This window comes from Stegodyphus dumicola, chromosome 3 (genome assembly GCF_044657685.1).
Source record: "Stegodyphus dumicola isolate Sdum_Otavi_A_Nest chromosome 3, ASM4465768v1".
Taxonomy (NCBI): domain Eukaryota; kingdom Metazoa; phylum Arthropoda; class Arachnida; order Araneae; family Eresidae; genus Stegodyphus; species Stegodyphus dumicola.
In genome coordinates, this window is record NC_140770.1 from 93203077 (window position 1) to 93228925 (window position 25849).

Here is a 25849-nt window from a genome sequence, read left to right on the forward strand (position 1 = left end):
ATTCTCATCTAATTACTAAGGGAAATATAATTTTTTACTTTATTTGTAGATTGTTATAATTGCTGTTATAATTTATAATAAATTACTTTACTTGGTAAAATTGCTGAGAAATAAAATCCCATTCAGTTTGCATTACAGGATACAATAACTGTCAATTATTTCAAAGACTATTTAAATTTATTATTTCCCTATGAACTTTATAATATCGGTATGTAATGTTTTTAGATTATTATTTTATAATAATATTTATTTAGATTATTATTTTAGATTATTATATAATATTTATTTAGATTATTATTTTAGATTATTATATAATATTTATTTAGATTATTATTTTAGATTATTATATAATATTTATTTAGATTATTATATAATATTTATTTAGATTATTATTTTAGATTATTATATAATATTTATTTAGATTATTATTACATTATTCTCTTAATTATATGCACGGCGATGCAATAAAGCTAATATTACGAAAAAATGATTTTAAGGTTATTTTATGGAACAACAGGAATTTTAACAGTTAAAAAATAAGCATTTGTGTTTTTTATTATGTTAAACAAATTTTTGAAATATTTATAATTATTTTAATGGAGCATTTTATTAATAAAACATATTTATAATATCAGTCATAATTATAAAACCTTTAAGAAAAAGTAAAAACTGAAAGCATGAATAGGCCATAGATAATAAACTGAAGTAACGAATTTGTTTTACTCACCCGCTGCACTTCATTGTCTACAAAAAAAGCAAAGAAAATAGAAAACATACAAAACACTCACTAAATATATAAGCAAATATAAATCAATAATCAGTACGTCACTGCACACCAAATACACTCAAAAAGCAAACTCAGGCACATTGCAACACATTCCAAACGTAACTTTACTCACATTCATAAAGTAAAGTTCACACATCAGTTACGCTCTGAAACCAAATTTTTCTCAAGCAAACCACTCCTGAAAGCATTTCCTACTCGTATACACACTTATAACACTCTTACATGTGCTTTTCAACCAAACAGACTATCATTTTTCTGACACTATATTTGAATTTTTCCGCATACATACTACGCTCATAATTAAATGTTGTTAAAGTGTATTTTTGTGTTAATATCATTTTAGAAAACTAGAGTATTTTCTGAATTTTTGTAACCTAAACAAGAATGGCTTCAACATATTATAAGACATTCATAACTTGAAAGCAATAATAGTGAGAAGCCAAAGAACTGTGTTCTTTAGCATTGGATTAAATATTTACATACAAAGATTGACTACTATCTATGCCATTTCAGACAAAACACGCGATAGTAAATGACATCAAGTAAAATTTATAATTAATTAAGCTAAACAAATTAATGCAATGCTCGTTGAAAATAGATGGCACAGTTCTGTTGTTTCGTACAAAGGTTGGTAGGGAAGAAAAGTTCTTGCTCTAGTTTTGATTTTCATCAACCTAGAATTTGGAGAAGGGGTCTTCATGAATTCTCTTATCTGTCCATCACTGTATGCAGAGTGCTGATCCTGTTAGAAGAAAACGAAATTATTTAAGTAAAGAACAAAAGATCAAAAGCACTGAAATAATGTAAGTACCAATACAATTAGTATAAAAAATTGCATTAATTTTCAAGCTTTTTTGTAATTTTTTTTCTCTTAACAAAGCAAGTCTTTCAACAGCATTTTCAAAATCTACTTGATTATTCTGCTGAAAAAATAGCCAGACTTGAAAGATTTTGTTGACCAAAGGGAGATTTCCCCTAATGATTATTATTTTAAGTTTGCTGAAGTTTCTTTTATTCTAGTACTAGTAATTGGACACATCTAAAAATATTCTTAAAGTAATTTCTAAATTCAGATACGACTGAACTAAAATATCTTCGTAAACGATTTCACTTCAGTGCTCGTACTAAAGAAATAATTCAGATACGACTGAACTAAAATATGTTCGTAAACGATTTCACTTCAGTGCTCGTACTAAAGAAATAATTTGCTTTTAAAGTTAAATATTTCATAACTTTAAATAACTATCATATACTATAACTTTTTGTTTCCATCCCTGGTTTCATTCTAAATGCGTCACATTTTTGCTCTTACTTCTGTGCTTCCTACTGCTAACGCTTGCTGCTTGTAACATATTTTAAAAATTTATCGCTTTCGAAATAGCTTTCAAGAACAGGTGCTTATAGCGCCAATTTATTTATGATGGCTCATTAAAATATTTGATTAGAAATAAAAAAGTAATATTTAAATCGCCCTAAACTGTGAACTTCTTCTTTAGCCGTCTACACCCTATCACCATCTACAATACTGACCATGACTGAAAGTATCTGAAACTTCTCAATCTAAATCATTATTGGGAGAGAAGGAGTTATTACTGCTATGAATGAAAATAAGATTAAAAAGAAATTGCAATCTGATCTTGGTATGCAGATTTAAATTTAATTCTTGAAACAATTTAAAGCACCTACCTTAGGCCTACAACTTTAAAAATTAATCATCCGGAAATTAGAGTTACAGAGCATAAAAGCCAAACAAAGGGATAAAATACGCGCTATGATATCTTTCATCATAATTAACCACTATGTAGAGACTTCTGCATTTATTTAATAATGAAAAGAATTAATTATCAAGACGTTTCTGTGCCTTTCGTTTAAGGAATCGTTTGAGCTTATTCTTGCTGCATATGCTCTCGTGTGCAAAATTAAGAGAATTTGCAAATTCTGTATATTTTTACGACAGGTATTGAACCAAAGGTAGTAACTATGCCGCCAAGAATTATGCGAATATTCAGAATCGAATACTATGAATACGTGTTTGCACATACATGTCTGCGGAGCTGTGACTGCGGGAGAGATAAAATCGCACGAGCGATATTCGGCGATTTGGACCAAAAAATTTAGATAAGTAAATTTAAATAAGTAAATTATCTCACATTTTCACATTTTAACACTTACAAATTTTAATATTTAAAGCCGCCATTAGTTTAAAATGTGAAATAAAACATGATACACAATGTAAATTCACAATAAGATTCTAACGTATAATTGTTTTATTAATTTTAAGTGAATTTACCTAATACTTTATCAGCACATTATTTTGTATGAAACTTTTCAAAACCATTGTTTTTAATACACATAAATACATTTTACATTTGGTACAGAATACTCTTGTTCTTCATGTGCACCCTGGCATTCTATGTTTAGATGCTTTTCTGTTATCCACGAGTCTTGGCAAGTGATTTACATCATCCAGATTCGTGTCTTTTACTGGTTGAGAAATTACTTTCGTCTGTTTTCTGAGGGGTTCTACCTCACCTGAACTTGAAGAGAGCCTTGGCCTTCTTATTAGTTACCCTATTAGTTACCAAATTTCTATCATATCTGCGCAATGCGGATGCATCTATCATGCGATACTCCATGAGGAATTTAAATTTAACCCCCTCTCATCGATGTGTTGTAAGCCTTTACGATACCAGGTTGTGGAATATAAGTTTTCTTTTTTTTCATTTTTCGACCACCTTCTGCACGTCGATAATGGTTCATTTCTAATGCATGTCGATAAAAACCTTACAGTCTTAGTGTCCTTCCATTTAAAGAGGTACCTCTGATCATTCCTTGCTATTTCATTCCACTACTCTGCTCAGTTCTTTGTCAGTTTTTAATTTGTTTCTGGTATTATCAAGCATGTTGCTCATGACGGTTCCAACAAGGTAAATTTTGTTTCTCAACAAATATTCAGCACATTTCACGCTCGTAAAATATCTATTAGTATGTGGGATACGAGTGAAATCTTTTGGAATGCTAGTAGCGAGTTTCTTCACAAAACCCTCTCCCAAACCATAAACATATCTTCTGCTGAGACAAAACCTTTCCCATTATAAATTGCAAAGTCTAGAACCAAGCCACCCTTTGAAGACACAACAAAATTTTTTAGTCCCACAGGATCGGGCTTATTTGGGACATACAGCCGAAAGGCACAACAGTCCGTGAAAGGAATCATTTGTTCTTCCAAAGAAATGTTTTGTGAACGAGGCAAAATAAGGCATTTTTCCTTGATGGGATTTAGAAAGGTTTGTACTTTCCAAAGTTTATGATCATGTTCATGAAATGTTAAAATAACTGCAAAAAATGCAGATTTGGGGGCAGAGTGAATAGTCTGGCTCTTTCCATTGCTTCAAGGAAACTTTCTATTGATAGGTTTCTTGACCAATGTAATTCTGCTTGACGGAATTTCAATGTGCCCATCCAAATATTGAGACCAACAAGTCGTATTATTTCATTTGCGTTCGTGTTTACAATTTTACGTTTCTGATGAATAGAATACAAACTAGTTTAGGCAGCTACTTCAAAAAATTCCACACTCATTTATTCAAAACACGAAACCAACAGTGAAAGAGGCTCTGGAGCATTTTCAAAGTCATCCTGCAAGCATCTTACCTTCAGTTACTATCAGTTACAAGTAATAATTATCACTTACAACTAATGAATTACTTACATTGTTACTTACGAATTACTTACTTACTTTGTTATTACTTATGAAATAACAAAGTAATTACAAACAATAAATTATATTAAAAATATAAAATGAGGTCAGTAATAGCTATGCATTGTCTTTAATTTAATGGATCGAAGAACAGAAGTGCAAGATTATGAATATTATATTTTAATTCAAAAATAAATTAAGCAAAGGATTAAGAAAACCTGTAAAATACAAATAATTTAAGATTACAATTGCATACTAGATGTATATAATGAGTTATGTCATCAGTGAGCTGTTTCTGAAACATAAACTTCAGAAACAGTAACTGAAATTCTGTACTATTAAAAAAATATACCAGTAACCAACTGAACCTAATTTCCCTAAGGGAATGACGTCCACATATGTGGACTATACATATTTCCATGCACTACCACAAAAAATAACTTTGATGAACCAAAAACAACGTTAAACAAAAGCTCTAACCTAAGTAGCTATAAATATTAACTTAAAACATTAATTAATTAATTTATTATTAAATCATTAATTAATTAATTATTACTTACGTTTTCGAAGATTGTTTATGGGTCCATTTTTGCAAAACGCTTGTGGCTCTGATTTGTTCAAAAATATGCACTTCTGCTGCCATTCATTGGTAAAAATGAAAAGCTGAAACATCCCCGTACGTGGAAATCGAGTTGCAATTGAGTAAAAGTATCCTGGAATCTTTCCAGCAGCGCAAAATTGAAGGTCCACATGTCAAGAGGATATATGAGTCGAGATTTAGCCTGGCTATTGAATCTCAGGGTAACTGTATCTGGAGAGTGCCTGGAGAACTATACCATCCTCCCGTCTTCTGGGAAAACGATCGTTCCGTAGTGAAGGTGTAATGTTTGGGCAGGCATCATGTTGAAAAGCCGCACGCCCCTGTATGTGTTTGACAAAAGCTCTCTGACTGCTGTGAGGTATAGTGCAGAGATATTAAAACTTTGCATTCGCACAATTTCTCCTGAGTTTCTGTTAATAGACGACAACGCTCGTCCACACAACTTCCTTGCCACATGAGTCAGATCCACTTCTCGTAGGGACTCCTCGACTGCCTCCTGTCCAGTATACGGTCATGCTGCGCGATCTGTCTGGCTGCGAGAGGAGAATATACCGTATACTAGACTCATTTTAAATTCGATACCACAACGTGGATTTTGGACATCCCTGTAGTATGAGCTTTACTGATATTCCCGCGTACATAAAATGACTTTTGAATGTCCTCTCTTTTTCTGGAGTAAATGTATTTTCCTCTCTTTCTCTGGCGTAAATGTATTTTCATACAAATTCCGTTGGAATCCGTCCATTATGATTTTAGAAATTTGACATAATGATCAAATTCTTTCGTACACGAGTGTGTAGAATAAGAAAGAAACCAATAATTTCTCATAAACTTGTTTATATTGGGAATTTTTTGAGCATGCGCAGTGGTAATGTTGTTGTTCATGTTTCATTGAAAATGTCAAAGTTTCTAAGCGTATGTTCATCGCCAAGACCTACAATTCGAACAATAGCAGCCGACTGCGGCTCAAAGGAAATTTGTGACTGAGTACAAGTTGAAGACAGTCATTCCAAGTGTTATAACTGTAAAAAATCTGATTTAAAAGTTTGAGAGAAATGGTAGTGTTTGTGATGACAATGTTGATAATCTTGGTTACCGAGCAAGTGTGAAAACGCCTGAAAATATCGAAAAAACACGAACAGAGTTTCAAAATATCCCAAGGACATAGATCAGATGAGCTTCACAACAGATCGAAATCAACCAGGAAACTTTGCGATAAATTGTTCTTTATGACCTGCACCACTTTCCGTACAAAATGCAAACTCATCAGTCATTGAACGCTATTGCCATTGAACAGTGTTTGTATTTCGCCAACGCATTTGTCAATATGATTGGCAAACAAGAATTTGATGTGAATATGATTTGGTTAAGCGAAGCCCACTTTCATTTGGATGGGGTACGTCAATAATCAGAATTGTCGCATTTGCGGGACTGAAAAACCCCATTTTGCTATCTATAAGTCTCTCTGTTTGGTGTGCCTAATCAAGTCGCGGAATAATCAGTGCGATTTTCATTGCCGGCAAGGTTATTGCTGAATGTTCTGTCAAAATTTTAGAAAAGGATGTCATCCGTGTTATCCAAGGCGGCCCATATTTCGAAAAGATGTGGTTCATGCAGGACGGAGCACAGCTCCATCTGACCGACAGAGTGTTTGAAGTCCTGGAAGAGCACTTTGAATAGGGCATTCTATATACCGAGAAGTCACTGGAATGAGAATCGCTTGACCCCCATATTCGCCTGATCGCAACGCTTGTGACTCATTTCTGTGGGGCAATATTAAAGCCAAAATTTGCGCAAATAACCCCGAAATTATTGCTGAGTTCAAAACAGCTATTCAGGGAATCATCAAAAGCATCCATATCTTGACACTTCAGAGAGTTTTGCAGAATCTTGCTCTTCATCTGCGCCACGTCATTGTCATTCATGGCAAACATATCGAACATGTCATAAACTAAGTCCGAATACATGTAGTTACGTTTCAAATTGGAATAAACATTGTGAACTTAGTAGCTTTTGAAAATTTAATTTTTTATTTCATTTAGCTCAATAATTGTCACCTGGTAATACTATTATAACTGTCAAATATATGTGAGTATATTTATTACATTATTATTACATTATAATAATCAAATATATGTGAGTATGTATAGTCAAATATATGTGAGTATATTTATTGCATTATTATTACATTATAATATATAATTACATATAATAGAGTCGCATTGTTTTGCGACTCTATTATATGAAACAATAACTACTAGCTGTCACGCTGCTTCTAGCCAAACGTCAAAAAATTGCTTTAGAGATTACCATTCAAATACCAAGCTTTTAACTCATTCATTATTGTAGATTTGAAAAAATCATTAATACTTGCGATACATTGTCACTATTTAAAAACATTTAAATATTGATTACTTTAATAAAACTGCGAAAATAAATATAATGTCTAAAGCTATTTATGATGGTTATAATTTTCTTTTGTTATATATTAGAAATTTATTCCATTTATTTTTATATTTTAAATTCATTTCTCGCCTACTATGTTACGCTTTGTTAAGTTTCGTAAAGTTTAAAAATTGCTTATAAAGCTAATATTTTTTTCATTGATTATTAGTCGATTTTAGTACAAATTCGTTACCTTAAAAAAAGAAGATAATTGATTTCTTTCAGATCAGAATCCTTTTCAAAATGTTACCAGTCTTCTTACCTGCAATGAAAAGAAATATGAAATTAATATTTCGCAAACTTTAATTGAAGATGAATGAAAAATTAATTCCAAATTATTGATAAATTTATATATGACCATTGAAACCCTATGCTCAAAACGACTACGTTTGCTTAATAATAATCAAATATATGTGATCATTATTTCTATCATTAACATTTTGTTACAGTTGAAATATACTTTTGGTAAATTTTAAAATAACATTTGTCGGAGACACTTAGCCAATTTTACCTATGACATTTTGAATAAATGTGAAAATTTTTGTAAACTTATTTTATAAGCGTTTGTGATATGCTTAGGATTTTGGTTCACAATTTAAATTATTGGTACAAAATTAATCTTATATAAAAATAATCTTTTTTGGAATTAAAAATTAATATTTGAAAATAAATGTCTTTTAATAAAAGAAATGTTGTGAAATTTCCCTCTTGTTTCATGCACTGAATATAATAAACAGAGAAAGAATAAAAATTAAAACTCTTGCATTGATCAAAAGGAAATCTTTTAAGGAGCAATCAAATTCGGAAAATTTACATGAATTAAATCTGCTTTCTACCTTTTGCGAGGAGACACGTTTTCCATTTTATGTTTCAGTGCTAGAGCATGCGTTGGAGCTTGTTGGAATGCTACCCGAGAATCGTTTAATTAAAATGTGTCTAGTACCATTTGGGCTGGTCTTTACTATTTTCGATGAAATTAGATTGGTGGTCCTTCTTTTGGATTTTTGCCTTGATAAATAATTCAGAAAGTTTCAAGGTGTCAAATTCGTAGCGTAAAGAGGAATGAACGACACTTACAAATTTAATCCCCATCCAGAACTGTCATGTTCAGGAGGGTGTTGCTTAATATGTATCATCCATGCAAAAATTAGGTCTTTTGTTACAAATATCCTCTTACAACAGATTTAGATCATCCCATAGCAAATCGAAATGCTTTGTGACTCGAAGGTGTTATCCCTCGGTGCCGAATCTTCTTCATGGAGAAACAATTATCAACATCATCTCATTATTATTTTAATTTCGTCTCTGCTTAGTTTTAAGAAACTTGGAAACTTTCATTCTGAAACCTTTAGCTTCTTCTTAATGGAGATTTCACATCACATTCCTTATAATGATATGAGATATTGACATCACAGAAACATTAAGACAAAACGGAAAAGAGTGTTACATACAATTCAATTAAAATATTTCCAACGGCCGATCTACTCATTACGGCTTTTTATATGGGCATAATACAGACGAGAAATTATTTTAAAGTAAATGAACACCAGATGTAATTCAGGTGAATTTTAAATTTCATAGTACTTGCCTTGTATCGGCTTGAACAATGTTATTGTGTTCAAAGTTATCCTCTTAGATATTTAAATATTCTTCGGGGGGGAGGGTAGGGACATCACTCAAAAATATACTAAGTATAACATTAATACAGGTTATAAGTAACATTTTCCTTCCTCAAAACCTGATTTCATTGTGCAGTTAATATGTCCGGCTGGTAGTAGCAAGGTCTCGAGTTCGAATTCTAGCGACAGCATCGCTGATTTTCTTGCATCGAAAAGCCTGATACATTTTACAAGTGGTATCCGACTAAAAATGTATTTGAGGGTAATCCGTCATCACCGGATTTGGCGAATGTCTCTCCCTTCTCCCAGTCGCCACTTATATGAGGGGAACATAAAGAATGTTTTCTTTTCCCATCGCATGCCTTGGTAGTGTATTTGGGTCGGAATGTCCGAAGTTCGAATTTCTGTTTCCGCCTGCTTCGAAAAGCCTAATAGACTACATAAGGTTATTGTTTAAAATTGTGACTTATCAGGAAAACGTTTCTGTAAGAACTACATGGAACTATGTGTGATTATTTACTTTGAAGATAAACGTTTACCTTAACCTGGCCGTATTATTTGATATAAATATAGTGTGGATGCTTTTAATAACTATGGCCTTAAATCTAAGACTGATTCCTTCAATCAGAATTATTTGAGCGATCATTTTATGAAAAGTTGGAGTTTATGAGTTATAACCCAGCATTTTAAAATTCTTCAATTTTTAGAAAAACATTATTATTTTAGATATTATAATATGCATTATATTTCGATATACAAAACATGCTAGTAAAATATTTGTAGCGAAACATTTTGCGAAATGTAATTATTTGGAAACTTTTAAATAGTTACCTTCGAGGTGATTATTTGAAGTGCATGCATGTAGTCCAAAGCTCCTGGCATTTCTTTAAAGCATTTGTAGAATACCTCTTTTGGTATCTGTCATAGACCGTAAAGTCAGTTTGGATAGCTCGAATTCTTTCAAAATCTAAAGCCTGTACACAGAACAGCCTGCGTAAAAAAAAACGGAATCAGATGATCTGAAATCTGTCAAAGATGGCTGGTGAATACCAAGTTTTTGTGCCTTGATCAAAGAAACATAAATTTCGTTCCTCACAATGCAGCATCTATTCAAGTGATCAAACGTTTGCAATACAACATTATAATGACACTAACCAGAATAATATATATATATATATTTAGTCTGTCTGTAGTACGGTAATAAGTAAAATATGTGTAATATAACTTATATAAGTATAACTTATTAAGCAAGTATAATTTATATCTAGAGTTCTCGTATGCTCGTATAATGTCACCTAATGTAATACTGTGGGGTGTTCTCTGTTCTATAATCTTTTTAAAGACTTGGTTAGGTTTGGTTGGCTTATTTGATTATTTCAAAGCACTCGAGAGCTATATGCCTGATGGGAGGGATGTCTTTCTGGATGACTTTCTGTGGGAAACTGTCTCGTATACACATTACCCACGGGGAAAACCACTAAAACATCCATGCCTTAAGCCTGTTCGCCTCAGGTCGAGCTACCAAAGTTCAGGACTTTCTTGAGGATATTTTCGAGACTTAAAGGATTTCCAAGCTGCTGTAGAATCTTTGTGAATGTAACAAGAATTACTGTAAGCCGTTGTGCAAATACAAACAAGTAAAGAACAAGATGGGTAAGAAATACATGCATTTTTGTTCTTTACTGTTACGCCTTTTTGCATTTTAAACAAGCAAACAATATTATCAAAAGTTACAATACTCTTAATAATTTTTAAATAATATTTACTTTGGATGTAGAAAATTTTAAAAATTACTTTAATCAGAATTATTGTACCTGAGCATCAATGTTAGACATTTTATCGAAAATTTAGTTTTCGTTTTCAAAATTATGATTTGAACTTTATCGTCTAATAACATACTATTAATTTTAGAAAAAAAACCCATTTATTCCAGAGCATTTCAGAAATATAGTACATCTCAAGTTTAAGGTATGTTAATAACTACACATTGTTATTTTTCTGCTGTACGTAATTTTTGCTTTTAGTTTTCCTAAAAAGTGTAGTGGTTTTACTGAAAAGTATAGTGGTTTTTTTTTTACTTGAAACAATGAAATTAAATACATGAAGAAATAGAAACTGAAGCACTTCACTGAATCAATAGTTTTCCATATATGTGAATTTCTGTAGGATTATAAATTTATGCAGGTGACATTTTAAAAAATTAATAACATTAAAAGTAACTTCATAAAAATTGAAAAGCATATCTGAGCACTAAAATTTCACTAGATAATATAATTGTACTTTGCCAGCTGAATTATTTTAGAATATATTCCCAAAAGTGATCTTCGTTGCACGTAACAGAGCGATTTATTTCTGAACAAAAGTAATATATCACGAAAAGGTTAATGGGTCGAAATGAAGTTAATAAAAATTTTAATGCGTTAAATGACAATCCGCTTAACTTAGATGGAATTCTTGCTGGCATTCTGTCAAGATTGTTCTCATTATGTAAAATGAAATAACCTTGATATTATACAGAGGAGAACTGCCTCAAGCAAGGACAAAGTAATAGGTAATTTTAATTTTTTAATTATTTTACTGTCTCGCTTTATAAGGATTTAAACTTCACCCTGAATTTTTATTTTTCTCAAACCAGATAATTAAAATAAATCCTTGGTCACTGGTTTTAAATATAGAATTGAATGTTATTTATAATTTGACTATTTTTTACGTTTAGGTTTAGAATCAAAATTTCTTTCCTGGGATCCCATTTGTTGTTATCGATATCTGACTCCTTTATACCAAAATATTTTTCGGAAATTTAGGGAAAATATTAAATTTTTATGAAATTTTGTTTTTTGTTTAAGAAATGTTGTAATTCATAAAGTAGCAGAATGTAACGAGTCCAAAATTAAATAGTATCAAATGCAATTCATACAAACTGAAATATATTTCAGCAATACTAAATTGCACGGCAGAAGGTAATATATTGTTGCGTTTCGTACGGGTTTGTGAGATTTGGAGTGATTAACGACAATACTTGATGAAATATCACAACATAATTTATTTGCCAGTTTTACTCAGGACAGCTCCAGAAATACGTTTACAATCGTCGAAAAACTATGACAGGCATGCTGAAACAATCAGCATCACAGCCTTCAGGCTATCAAGCTATAGCGGTGAGGACAGCTTCACGGCAAAGCACTAGAGTACAGCTCCCGACTCGGTTCCATCGTTCTCGGAACTCAAAGTACTGTCGAGACTCTCCATTTTACAATTCGCGAGGTACTCGACGACACACTCAGAATAGACTCGACAATGCACTCTCGCGTTACACTAAGAGACTTTCTCGATGAACTCGACACTAGACTGACGATAACACCATAGACTACCAGATAATCGACTGACGATCAACTCGATAGACTTGCGGGGAAGATATCTTACCGCGGCTCGACATTTCCTAGCAATATTGTACCTTACAGGCTCAACTATATATTCTATTTGCAGTTGGGAGAATGTAGAAAATATAACTCACAAAAAAAAAACAAAAAAAAAATAAAAAAATAAAAAAAAATGAGCTTTTAAAAACTGAAATAAAAGGGTATTTCGTAAACTTGGGTCAACAAGCGGTTTAACTCGACATACAAACTACGTATGAGAAAACGATATCTTTACGTAACTGAGCTCTGGTGATAATGAATAGCGTAAATAAGATATAAGAATGTAAATATGTCTTAAGTAAGTAAATATGCCATATGTATGACGTTACTATCGCATGAATATCGCATAAATATGGCAATGAAATGTTGGAGACAGTAAAATATGTATGACAGTAAAATGTTGCAGACAGTTTTCTTTCCTTGCAGAAAAAAACCTTCTACCTGTTCTAGCGATTCTGACAAAACTCCCTTAAGGTATTTATCTACCTAGTGGGACACTATTGGTGGATAATATTATTTGGGAAATTGGCTCATTTTTACGTTACACATGGCGAAGTCCACGAAAAACTTATGCAGTCAACCACTAGTCAGAAATCGAACTAGCGTCAATCTATCTGTGTTTAGCAATGTTTGTTGTAGAGTCATTAGGTTTGTTGAAGCAACAGACGAGAAAAATGTGCAGTGCCCTCGCAGGGACTCGAACCTTGTACCTCTCGAATACGTGTCGAGTATGCTTCCAATTACACCACGTAAAGCATGCAGAAAGGAGGTGAGAGAGACTTTATATAATACCCCTGTTTATGTGAGTATCGTTTGCTTCATTTTATTGTTGCAAACAGCGTAAATTCCTTTTGCTTTTCTTCCTTTAGTTTTAAACTTTATGTGTGGCAACAAGATAATTGATTGATAGAATTGTGTTTGTGACAGCCATGTAGAATGGCTCGCTTATTTTGTATCAATTATTTTGCATCGCTGACAAGTGTAATTTAATAAAAGTGTAGGAATACAGTCCATTTGTTGATTGATTATAGTTTGTGAAACATATTAATTTAATAGAATACATATTGTTGGTCAAAAGTCTAGCCGGAGAGCTAGTGAAGATAGTGACTGTTCTAAGTGTATTCTAACAACGGAAATATGCATATGGTTTGTGAAAATTATCCACTTTGTGAGGTAAGTGGATTTTGAACAAAAATTCGTTTAATTTGTTGTTAAATTTTAAGAACAATGTTGTAATACAACATAGAATTCGATTTCATTTTAATAATAGTGTTAAGTGATTTAAGAACAATTTCTGTTTTTGAATTGATCAATTATGAGTGAACTTATAACTTTTAAAACAAAAAGAGCGGTCTTACGCAGGAGTGTTACTAATTATGTAAAGGAAATTGAAACTATTTTAACTGCAGATGAAATTAATTTAATAGAACTAGAGGAATGTGTCGAATTATTGAAACAAAAAGAAACTGAGTTAAGGAAGCTTGATTCTGAAATCGAAAGTTTAATTACAGATACTAAAGAATTAGAAAACGAAATAGATAATGTTCAGGAGTACACAGATAAAATTTATTTGTGGAAATTTAAAGGTGAAAAAATATTAAAAAATCAAAATAATAAAAATAATTCTAATAGTGTAATTTCAGAACGGGTTCTTGACAATATTAAATTACTCAAGTTAACATTACCGACTTTTGGTGGTAATATTACAGAATGGATAGCTTTTAAAGATCTTTTCAGTGCTTGTGTAAGAAATAATACAAATTTATCTAATGCTCAAAAATTGCAGTATTTGAAGGCTTCGTTGAAAGGTGAAGCATATCGCATTATTCAAACCATTCAAATTTCGGATTGTAATTTTGAAATAGCGTGGAATCTGTTAGACGAAAGATATTCAAATAAGAGAGAACAAATTTTTGCATATATTAAACGTTTTTTAAGTTTACCAACTATTCAAAATGAATCAGCATTTGCTATTTTAAATTTAGTTGACAATATTAATGAAATAATTCTTTCTTTAGAAGTATTGAATCAAACCATTGATAATTTTGGTGACACTTTAATGACTTATTTAACTTTGCAAAAATTAGACCCTGCTACAAAATTATGGTGGGAACGTCAGTTAAAATCTAATGAAATTCCAAAACTTACGACTTTAATTGAATTCCTAAAAAACTATGCAAGAACACTTCAAAATAGCAAATCAACAAGTAATAAGGTACCTAAATCTGTGTTTCAAAATAAGAATAATGTTCTGGTTGCTACTTTGGGTTGTGGTTATTGTAAAGAAGATCATAGTTTAGCCAAATGTTCGAAATTTCTAAATTTGTCGGTTCAGCAAAGGATAGAATTTGTAAAATCTAATCGTTACTGTTTTAATTGTTTATCTAATATGCACTTGCTCAAAAAATGCAAGAGTTTAAATACATGTCAACATTGCTTTAAGAAGCATCACAGTATTTTGCACATTGTAAATAATTCAAAGAATAAAACTCAGTTAAACAGTATATCTCCGCCTACGCAATCTATCATTAAAAGAGATGAATTAACGAGTCCTAAGGACGTTTCATCCACAGTTTGTGCCTCTCATTATGATTCGAATGCAAAAGGTAATCAAACCAGTCACATTTTATTGTGTACTGCTTTAATAAAAGTTCAAAATTCTAAGCAACAATTTGTGAAGTGTAGATGTTTATGTGACACTGGATCTCAGAGATCATTTATTTCAAGGGATTGTGTGAAGAAATTAGGATTACGAGTGAAAGATAATTCCATTTCTGTATCATGTTTAGGAGAATTTAATACTATAAGTAATGGGGAAGTCGATTTAGTATTCACTTCTCATTTTAAAAGTGATATTCGTGTATCAACATCAGCGTTTGTACTGGACAAGGTGACAGATAACATTCCCTATGTATCTTTGCCATCAATCATCTTCGATAACTTCAGTGATTTACAATTAGCTGATCCATTATTTTACAAGTCACAACCAGTTGACATTTTATTTGGAATAAATGTATTTCTGCATTTAATGACGGGAGAAATTGTCAAACGTGGTCCTGATCTACCATTTGCTCTAAATTCGAGGTTGGGATGGATAATTTCGGGTACTACAAATTTTGAATCTACAAATTTTGAGCCAGTATATGTAAATCATTTGAATACAAACACAGATGAGTTAGTAAATTCTTTCTGGGAGTTAGAAAAGTTTCCAAATGTACAACCTTTAACAAATGAAGAAAAACTTTGTGAAGAACATTTTAAAAACTCGCATTTTAGAGACACATCAGGTCGTTATTCAGTTGCATTACCATTCAAACATAATAGAGATATTCTAGGTGACTCCCGTGAAGTGGCGTACAGAAGGTTTCAATACTTGGAGAAGAGGCTGTTATCTATGAAAGAAATTTACAACCAGTATATTCAGTTTATGAAAGAGTACTTTTCACTAGAACACGTAGAATTAGTGCCAGACACAGATTATGAATTAGAGAATAAACACTATTATATCCCACATCACTTTGTGTTGAAGGACTCTAGCTTAACAACAAAATTGAGAGTTGTTTTCGATGCGAGCGCTAAAACAACCACAGGTGTTTCTTTAAATGATACACTAATGATAGGCCCAAAAATACAAGATGACTTAATTTGTATTTTACTAAGATTTAGACTTCATAACATTGCAATAACCGCTGATATTAAAATGATGTACAGACAGATAAAGGTTCATGAAAAAGATAGAGATTTTCAGAGAATATTATGGAGAGATAGCCCATATAAGCAAATACAAGTTTGTCGTTTGAAAACAGTTACATATGGAACTGCAGCTGCTCCATATCTTGCAACCAAAGTGTTGAGTCAGTTAGCGATTGATGAAGGATTGAACTTTCCAAAGGCAAAGAATATAGTTTTAAGAGATTTTTATGTTGATGATATGTTAACTGGTGTAAAAGATAGTTCGGAAGGTATTGCATTGATAGACGAATTGCAACATCTGCTAAAAAGTGGTGGCTTTGAGCTTCACAAATGGTCGACAAGTGAACCGTCATTGTTAAAAACCTCTGGCTTAACAAACACAGATAGTGACAATATTCATCGTGTAATAGAAGACAAACCATTGAAAGTTCTGGGATTGGAATGGCATCCGGACAATGATGAATTCAAATGTAACGTCGGTGTAATAGAGTATCAAAGTGTTCCGCCTAAAAGAATTATTTTGTCATTCGTAGCAAAACTATTCGATACATTGGGGTGGATAGCTCCGTTTGTAATTCTCGCTAAAATGATCCTTCAGCAATTGTGGAAATTACAGTTATCATGGGATGATTCTGTAACAGAAGAGATTGATCGAAATTGGAGAAATCTATGTAGAGAAGTTAAACTTTTGAATTCTATAAATATACCTAGGAAAATTCTGCTACCTGATTATTTTCGATGTGAACTTCACGGATTTTGTGATGCGTCTGAAAGAGGTTATGCAGCAGTTATTTATATCAAAACTTGCAATAACTCTGACATTAATGTTAAACTCGTAACAGCTAAAACTCGTGTAGCACCATTAAAATCTATTACGATTCCAAGACTGGAATTATGTGCAGCAGTGTTATTGGTACGCTTAATTCAGTCTGTAAAAGTTGCATTAGTTATAAATTTAGATTTAGTGCAAGCTTGGAGTGATTCACAAATCGTGTTGTCATGGCTAAGGTCAGATCCTAAAAAATGGTAAGTCTTCGTATCCAATAGAGTTTCTGAAATACAATCCATCTTACCACCTGAGAATTGGAGTCATGTTGATGGAAAGGAAAATCCAGCTGATTGTGCTTCACGTGGATTATTTTCTGCAGAACTATTATCTCATCAATTGTGGTGGAATGGTCCTTCTTGGTTAAAGTGCAGTGAGATTGCCTTATCTAAAAATATTCTTATAGATGAAGAGGCATTACCAGATGCACGTAAAACAGTCTCATTTGTAGTTTCTGAACCTGTACAGGAACTTGCTATTATATCAAATATATCTTCATTTCCAAAGTTACAACGCATATTTGCTTGGATATTAAGATTCATATCGAATTCTAAAGTAGCATATCTAGAAAGAAATACGTCTTTTTTATCTAGTAATGAAATTCGAGCTGCAACTTTCTGTATTGTCCGAATAATACAGCGATTTCACTTTTTTAAAGAAATTCAATGTTTGGAGTTGGGAAAGGACTTACCTACAAACAGCAACCTCCTTAGCTTGTGTCCAATTTTAGATGACAACAAAGTGTTACGTGTAGGAGGAAGACTGAAAAATGCGCAACTATCAGAAAATGAAAAACATCCAATCTTATTACCTTCAAAACACAATCTGACAGAAATCATAATTAGACACTTTCATGTCAAATATCTGCATGCAGCACCGGAACTTCTTCTATCTTTAATTAGACAGCAATTTTGGATCATAGCTGCTAGATCTGCTATCCGAAAAGTAGTAAAATCTTGTATCACGTGTTGTAAACTTAGAGCTAAAACTGCAAGTCAAATAATGGCTGATCTACCGGAATCTAGAGTAACACAATCACGACCATTTCATCGAACTGGAATAGATTTTTCTGGACCGTTCATGATTAAACATCGTGCAGGACGTGGACAAAAATCATTTAAATATTACGTATGCTTATTTGTGTGTTTTGTAATCAAGGCAGTACATCTTGAAGTGGTAGAAGATTTGTCAACAAAGGCATTTTTAAGTGCATTGAAACGATTTATTGCAAGAAGAGGGAAACCATTTGAGATTTATAGTGACTGCAGTACTAACTTTAAAGGTGCAGACAAAGAAATCAGAAAATGTTTTTTGCAATGTAAGCAAAATCAAGAAATTCACAAATTTTTGTCTTTAGAGGAAATAAAATGGATATTCAACCCGCCATCATCTCCCCATTTTGGTGGACTATGGGAATCGGCAGTAAAGTCAATGAAATTACATCTAAAAAGGACTGTTGGTGATACTGTGCTGACCTATCCGGAATTTCAGACCTTGATAGCGCAGGTTGAGGCTTGTCTCAATTCTAGGCCATTGTGTCCAACATCGGCTGATCCAAATGATTTAACTGCATTAACACCTGGTCATTTCCTAATAGGAACGTCTTTAACTGCCATACCTGAACCAGACCTAAATTATAGTTCCTTCAATCACATTGACAGATGCCATGTGAGACAGTTTATTTTTCAGCACTTCTGGAAAAGATGGAGTCGAGAATACCTGTCTCAGCTTCAACAAAGACCTAAATGGCAAAAAAGTCAAAACAATTTAGAAGTCAATGACTTAGTCCTCATCAAAGAAGACAACCTTCCGCCTCTTAAATGGAGGTTAGGGAGAATAATTGCTGTTCATCCGGGCTCAGATCAAAGAGTCAGAGTTGCTACTATTAAAACTAGTCATGGTGTCATAAAACGACCAGTCGTGAAATTGTGTCCTCTTCCTATTCAGACTAAAAAACTATGAACTGCTTCGCATATAATATTTTGTATTATTTTTTGTTATGTTTATCTTTATTACAGACTAAGAAGTTTCAAAATGCTCCAACTGTTGAAATCCCCTGGGATTTCAACGAGGGCCAGGATGCTTATGTGAGTATCGTTTGCTTCATTTTATTGTTGCAAACAGCGTAAATTCCTTTTGCTTTTCTTCCTTTAGTTTTGAACTTTATGTGTGGCAACAAGATAATTGATTGATAGAATTGTGTTTGTGACAGCCATGTAGAATGGCTCGCTTATTTTGTATCAATTATTTTGCATCGCTGACAAGTGTAATTTAATAAAAGTGTAGGAATACAGTCCATTTGTTGATTGATTATAGTTTGTGAAACATATTACCCTTTTAAAGGGTGACTCGGGATTAGGGTACCCAATCACCGAAACATGATGGTGACAAATTATCGTCCACCATCTTTTAGTTCGAGTGCCACTGTAGAGTCATTAGGTTTTACTGATGCTGGATACGTGAAAAATGTGCATTGCTCTCACCGGGACTCTCGAATACGCGTCAAGTATGCTTCCAATTACACCATGAAGACATGCGGAACGGAGGGAGAAAACACTCATACTTTAAACTTTAAACTTAGAATTAAAACTAAAACTTTAAACTCCCATGGGCCGATGGTATAGTGATATACCATCGGCCCATGGGAGTCTTAGAAAAACTGGAAATTCAGTTACTAAATACTGTTCTTGTGTGTCCTCTCGTCCAGAAAAACAGCCCCAGACCGACCTCATGATATTTCAGGGTTGATGACAAGAACTCATAGGCATAAAGCTTTAAGACCGTTGTCGAATGAAGAATTTTGCTGACTTTAATCCTTATTTTAATCGTGAACAATATGGCGAACTCTTTCTTCCTACCACTAACCTCTCGAGAGTGCTATATGTTGGGTTGGATAAGCGAAAATTTGCTAATAACAATGTAAATTTCAGGAAGGGAATAATATATTTCTGAAGTGTTTCGAGAAAAACGAGAAAGTAAGTCTAGAAGAAATTAATGAGAAAAGTTGTTGCTATAGATGAATTTCATTGCAACTGCAACCCTAAGAAATAGCTATTTAACATGAAAACTAACGAACAAATACTTTCCTCTTCCTCTAAATATTAGTATTCTAATGATAATATGTTTAAACAATATGACATAATTTGATAATTCGTTTATAAACGAATATCTTTTATTTTAAGAAAGGAATACTCAAATCGTTGTTTTCAGTAAAATTTTCAGTTTTAAAATACATAAAATTTTTAAATATATAAGAAATTTTGAGTTCTATTTTGGGAAGAGAAAAACTGTCTAATTGAGAAACCGTTGGGTATTATTTCAACTATAAATTCTGAATTTTTAAAACTTTTATTTTTTCAGTAACAAAATTTTGTTAAATACCAGTTTTGTGTGGTTAATTCTTGAAATATCTTTATTTGTGGCAAAGTAAACAAATTGCAGGAGTTGATGCTTTGAAGAAGTACTGAATAAATCCGATTTTATTTTTCACTCAAAAAAACTAATTTTGAGTTTCATAGTAATGCAACATAATGATTTGATTCCTGTTAATTTATAGTAATTTATCATAACACCTCTTTTAATTACTTAAAGAATCCACATTTTATTACGTTTAATTAATAATATAAATAAATGATTTCTCTAGTTTCCTATTTCACACATATTTTTCTGTGTAAATTTTTCTCACTAGACATACCTATTTATAACATAGCTTGTACTTTTGTTGCTGCCTAATACAGTGTTTATCAATTTCTGTCACTATTAAGCTAAAATTCTGCTCAACTGTTGTTTAGATTTATAACTTTTTGATCTCTATATATTAAAACTTAAAGCTCATATAAAGATTAAAAAAGTAAATGGGTGAAATGCACGTTATAAAAAGAATATTTTAGGTTCTGACAAAAATACCTCCTCTTTTTTCTGCAATTTTTGTATGCACTTTTACCATATAATAATGAAGGATATTCAACTTTCTTTTAGTAAAATTTCGTTAAAATCAAATTAAAATTATTAAAATTAATTAAATTTCAAATTCATTAAAAAAATTATCGAAATAATTTTATATGATAAAAGTAATTAAATATTTTCTTAGAAAATTATTGGCAACACAACTATTTTTGGAAACATGGTAAAAATCTACATTCAATCTAATAAATTATTTAATAAATGTTTATTAACTAAAGCAATTCTGCCTTACATTGATGTTTATGTTACGAAAACACTACACCCGTCTTTTTCAAAAAGCAAATATATTTTTAAGCAAGATGAATAAAAATTGGCTAATAAATATGGGCATCAAAATTCTAAAAATTGCATAAAAATGTTTTAAATCTTAGTATAAAAAATGTCTGAGATAAAATTATTCCTGTGTTTATGCAAAATAATAAGACTTTAACTTACTTGTACCAGGATAAAAATTGCAGTACATCAAGTTTATCGCGCATACAAAAATTACAGCACCTTTAAAGAAGAAAAAAATTGTAAGATAATCATTCAATTCATATCCTCTCAGATGATAATAAGCATGCAAAAGCATGTTCAGGAAGCATTCTAAGTTTAAAACGGTTTAGCCAACTGAGTCCAGGTGCCAAAAGACTATTAAAGAGTATCCATAACAACGAAACATTCACTCAAATAACAGATGGGATGAGCACTTTCTAACAAACACGCAAGATAATGCGAAGGCAAACAACAGTCACGCAAAAATGCGAGTTTAAACAAAAAAGTTTAAATCTTTTATCGTATTCAAGCTCTTACAAAAAGAGAAAATATATATTTTATTACATTTCACAGTTTTTTCTTTGTAAACAAAATAATAAGCAATAATTATTTTAAAACAACCATATTTAAAACAAAGCTGATTTAAAGTCAGGTAGTACTAAACAAAAATGTCGCTTAGCATGTTCAGTTTTATTTTACATGTCTATCCCTGACAGAAGTTAAAGACCAAAACAGAGACATTTATAGTAACAGTTTACCTACTGAACCCAAGAAAACGACTGCAATGGAATCATAAATATTTTTCAAAGAAAATTCAAGAGAGTAGTCCAGAAAATAAGACTACACGTAAATGAATGACGAAATGTAACCGAACTGATTCTGTACATGATGAAATGGTAATAGTTGACAAGTACATTGAATACGGATTATTTAGATTAATCGCCAAACCCCTCAAAAATTATTTGCTGAAAGGAATGTGCGCCTTCTTGGAAGTCTTTCTAGGGAACGTTGGCTCGCATTCACATTACACAGAGGAAAAACCACAAAAATGTCTTTGCAGAGGTCCATTTGCCGAAAATTGAATTTGAATTGAACAGTGTTCAGCGATTTTATTGTTCGGCCGCTGGTGGTTCCCTACGTATTTTAGTTCAGTGGCCTCAAGACGAAGACCCGCATACGAACCCCGAAGCAAATGGCGCGCCAATACATTTCCAAGAATTTATTTCGCATGATTATAACATTAATTATTGTAGCAAGAGTTTGAAGAAAGGTTTTTAGATTTTAATGATTTTGAGCCCAATTTTACATTACTTTCGTTGTCATTTTTTTAAAGAACGTGAGAAGCGCTCAAGAAAATCTATAAGCGGAGGTAATTGATTTACGCTGCGGTATCACTTTTATTTAAAGATTTGAAGATGTTTATTTAAAAATTTGAGATTTGATTAACCTTTTTTCGCTCTTGTCAAAAGATAAACACATTTAATTTTTGCAATAAGAATAATCCCTTTATTTGGGAACACATTTATATGTGAATAGTTTTTTTCCCCATTGTTTTTAATAAAGGAACCAGACTGACCAATGACATCTACAGTTGCACAAAGGCAATTTCTCAGAATTTTTCTACAACGATACAAACTTTATCAAAATCAAAAAATACCGTAGATGTTACAACTGATACTTGTAGTAAGAAGTAAAGAGGCTAATAATTATTTACGTACAAATAGATGTATTTTTTCTGTATGCGTCAAAGAAAAAATTGATAAATAAAAAAAAGGTTGTTATTATTTATTCTCAAGTGTTGTCCCTTTTGGAAAGATTTCATAATTTTATTTTAAGTAAATTATTTAGTGATTAATTCAAAATATTAGAATTATTTAAAATAAATATCAGCCAGAAAATTTCATATGTAGATATCTATATATTTGAATTTTAAAGTATAATCAACAGAAATTTCTTGCAAATAACAACCTTTAGATTTCAGACAGAAAATAAATATAAATTGATATTTATTTATTTATGTCATTATTTTTACTGTTTATGTATGTTTTGATAATAATTTAGAAAACAAAATTTATAATTTAATTTAAAAAATTTGTCATGTTAAAAATGTTCCATTTTTATAAGAAAAAAAAACTCTGTCAGCTACTTTCTAATCAGGCATTCGGCTCGTATGTAAGCTGAGTTTAAGATTTTTGATATTTCTTTGAATTATAATGCGAATGGGGTCGATAGATCAAACCATCGGTGAAAATCTGGGCATGCCTTTTCTAGCATCGGCAAGTAGTCCTCCAAAGGCATCAGTGTGAAGAGCCTTTATTTGTTTCATTTCTTACGCTGTATTTGGAATCTTAATGTAAGTTTGTCTAAGCAAACATAATACATTATCCATTATTATATTTATTGTGGTAAAAAAATTAATTCGTAAAAAAAAAGCTCTGAAAGGGTTCAGATTTTAATGGTCACCCAAAAAGATTTACTAAGGTTTTTATCCTCTCTCTGAGCTCTCAGGCTTTCAGTTTGCTGCTGCACTTACTTCTGCGAACGCAAGTGGAAGCAATAAAGTATAAATACAAGATACAAGCAACTAAAGTGAAGAACATGCAACTTCACTGTCGGCGTCTCAAGTCCCACCCACCAAAGTAGCGCTTAATGCATGCTGGCACTTAAAACCACTGGTACCACTGATGTCACTTACAATTTCCAGGGAAATAGGAACAAGATCGAAGAAGATCGGTTTATTATAAGTAGCTACTCTTTTGGGGAATGAATGATGGAACTACTTCAAACTAAACTTTATCTATTGCCTTACTTATTTCTCCCCTTAGAAGAGTTAAGGTGTAGTAGCAGAAAGTTTTTTTTTTTTTTTTTTTTCTAGAGAAAAGAGTTAGGGGAAGAAACCGTAAGTGAAATATAACTAAATGGAAACATAAATAATAAAATTTTGAAATAAATATTTTTTTAATAATTGTAGAATATTAAGTTTGAGTATTACATTTTTGAAATAAACGCAATTTTTAGAGACCTGCTGAAATTAAAAATATTCATTCCAATTTAAAAAACATCCTTGTTTTCCAGAGTCCAATGATTAGCTTGATTTTCCAGGAAAAGCTTTTCAAACCATTTTTTTAACAGATTACCGCAAATAAAATTGTTAAACACCCATTACCTATCTTGATTCAACGTAACAAACCTAAAAATTTAGAGCACTGATTTTCCTATTTAAAATTTATATTTTAACAACATGAATATAATAATATTCTAATGAAATTATGGTTACGTTCTTATTATATTTCTCTTTCCTAATTCCTAACAAATTGAAAGCTCCATAATTCTCTAAAATTAAGCATCTGTGGAGCCATTAAGTTTGTTGAAGCATGAGTCGTGAAAAATGAGCTACCCTGTAGTCGGGATTCGAATTCCGGATTTTCCGGTTACTTGGATGTCGTGCTTCCAAATTTACCGTAAAGAGGCAAGATAAGGAGGGAGAAAGTTATCTTACATATTTCCATAATTTTTCTAATGGTATGAAATGGCAGATATGTAGATATACCCAGAGATTTGGCAAGAGTCAAGAAAGCAAGATGCAAATGTTATGAAGCATAAAAACAAATTCTGAACTAATTTAAGTGCATGATATAATGTTAACAGACCTATGAAAAATGAAAATACTGATAGTTTAATATTATTATAAGTATTATTTTAATAAATTACAAAATCGTTTTCTATATCATCTTTGTTATCTTTTATAATATGCTTATAAACCATTGGAGCAATACCATAAATAATATTTTATCGAGCGGAGGTTTCTAGGAATGCACTACACTTTTATTTTATGCAAGCATAGTTTGTAAATTTTTTTCTTCCTAATGACAGATAAATTCATTTATCCTTTTAACACTTACTGTAAATAAAAGTTTTTTTTTAACTCAGCATTAATATTAGAATAATATTAGAATTATTAGAATGGCTATTTTCATTTAAAATGCATTTTTAATTGAGGAAACGGGGGGATATCTTTGAGAAAGGAAAAGAACAGGATATCTACATATATACATGTAGATGTGATAATTTTGATGCGTATTCGGAATTAGCTTGCAGTCGTCATGGCTTATAGTTAAGGCTTATTGTCAAGGCTTATGACATACAGATGAAGATAGCGAATTGGATTTTGATAAATCACCAATCTTTATTTTCACACATATCCAATTAATTTCGCAGATATTTAGTCAATCATAATTAAATATAAATTTCTATGTACATTGATTTTATAAAAGAAATGACGTAGGCATTTAAGAAGCGAATCAGCGGCGATGTATTAGCCGTGGCGAAGCTAGCAAAAGAATGACGTAATTAATTTATCAGCGAGTATTTATACCAAAGTAGATGCAATTGTAGAGACAAGCTATCATTGATTAATTTGAGGCTGTTACATAACAAAGAAGGATCTCGAATTTGGGAGAACAGACGAATTGAGGGAGAGAGCACCAAATCTAAAATAGTTAATTTTAAGTTCGCCAATTATTTTTAAAACAGCCATTGTA

General features: G+C 31.7%; 1 long non-coding RNA gene across 1 annotated transcript; it reads right to left on the reverse strand.

Annotated features, from left to right (window-relative positions):
• Window positions 1-456: 456 nt before the first annotated feature.
• Window positions 457-21657, reverse strand: LOC118190482 (uncharacterized). Its single transcript, XR_004758429.2, has 4 exons — window positions 21489-21657; window positions 9984-10142; window positions 7727-7795; window positions 457-1529 (listed from the first exon to the last, which is right to left on the reverse strand). It is a non-coding gene; the product is annotated as an uncharacterized LOC118190482 (long non-coding RNA).
• Window positions 21658-25849: the final 4192 nt, after the last annotated feature.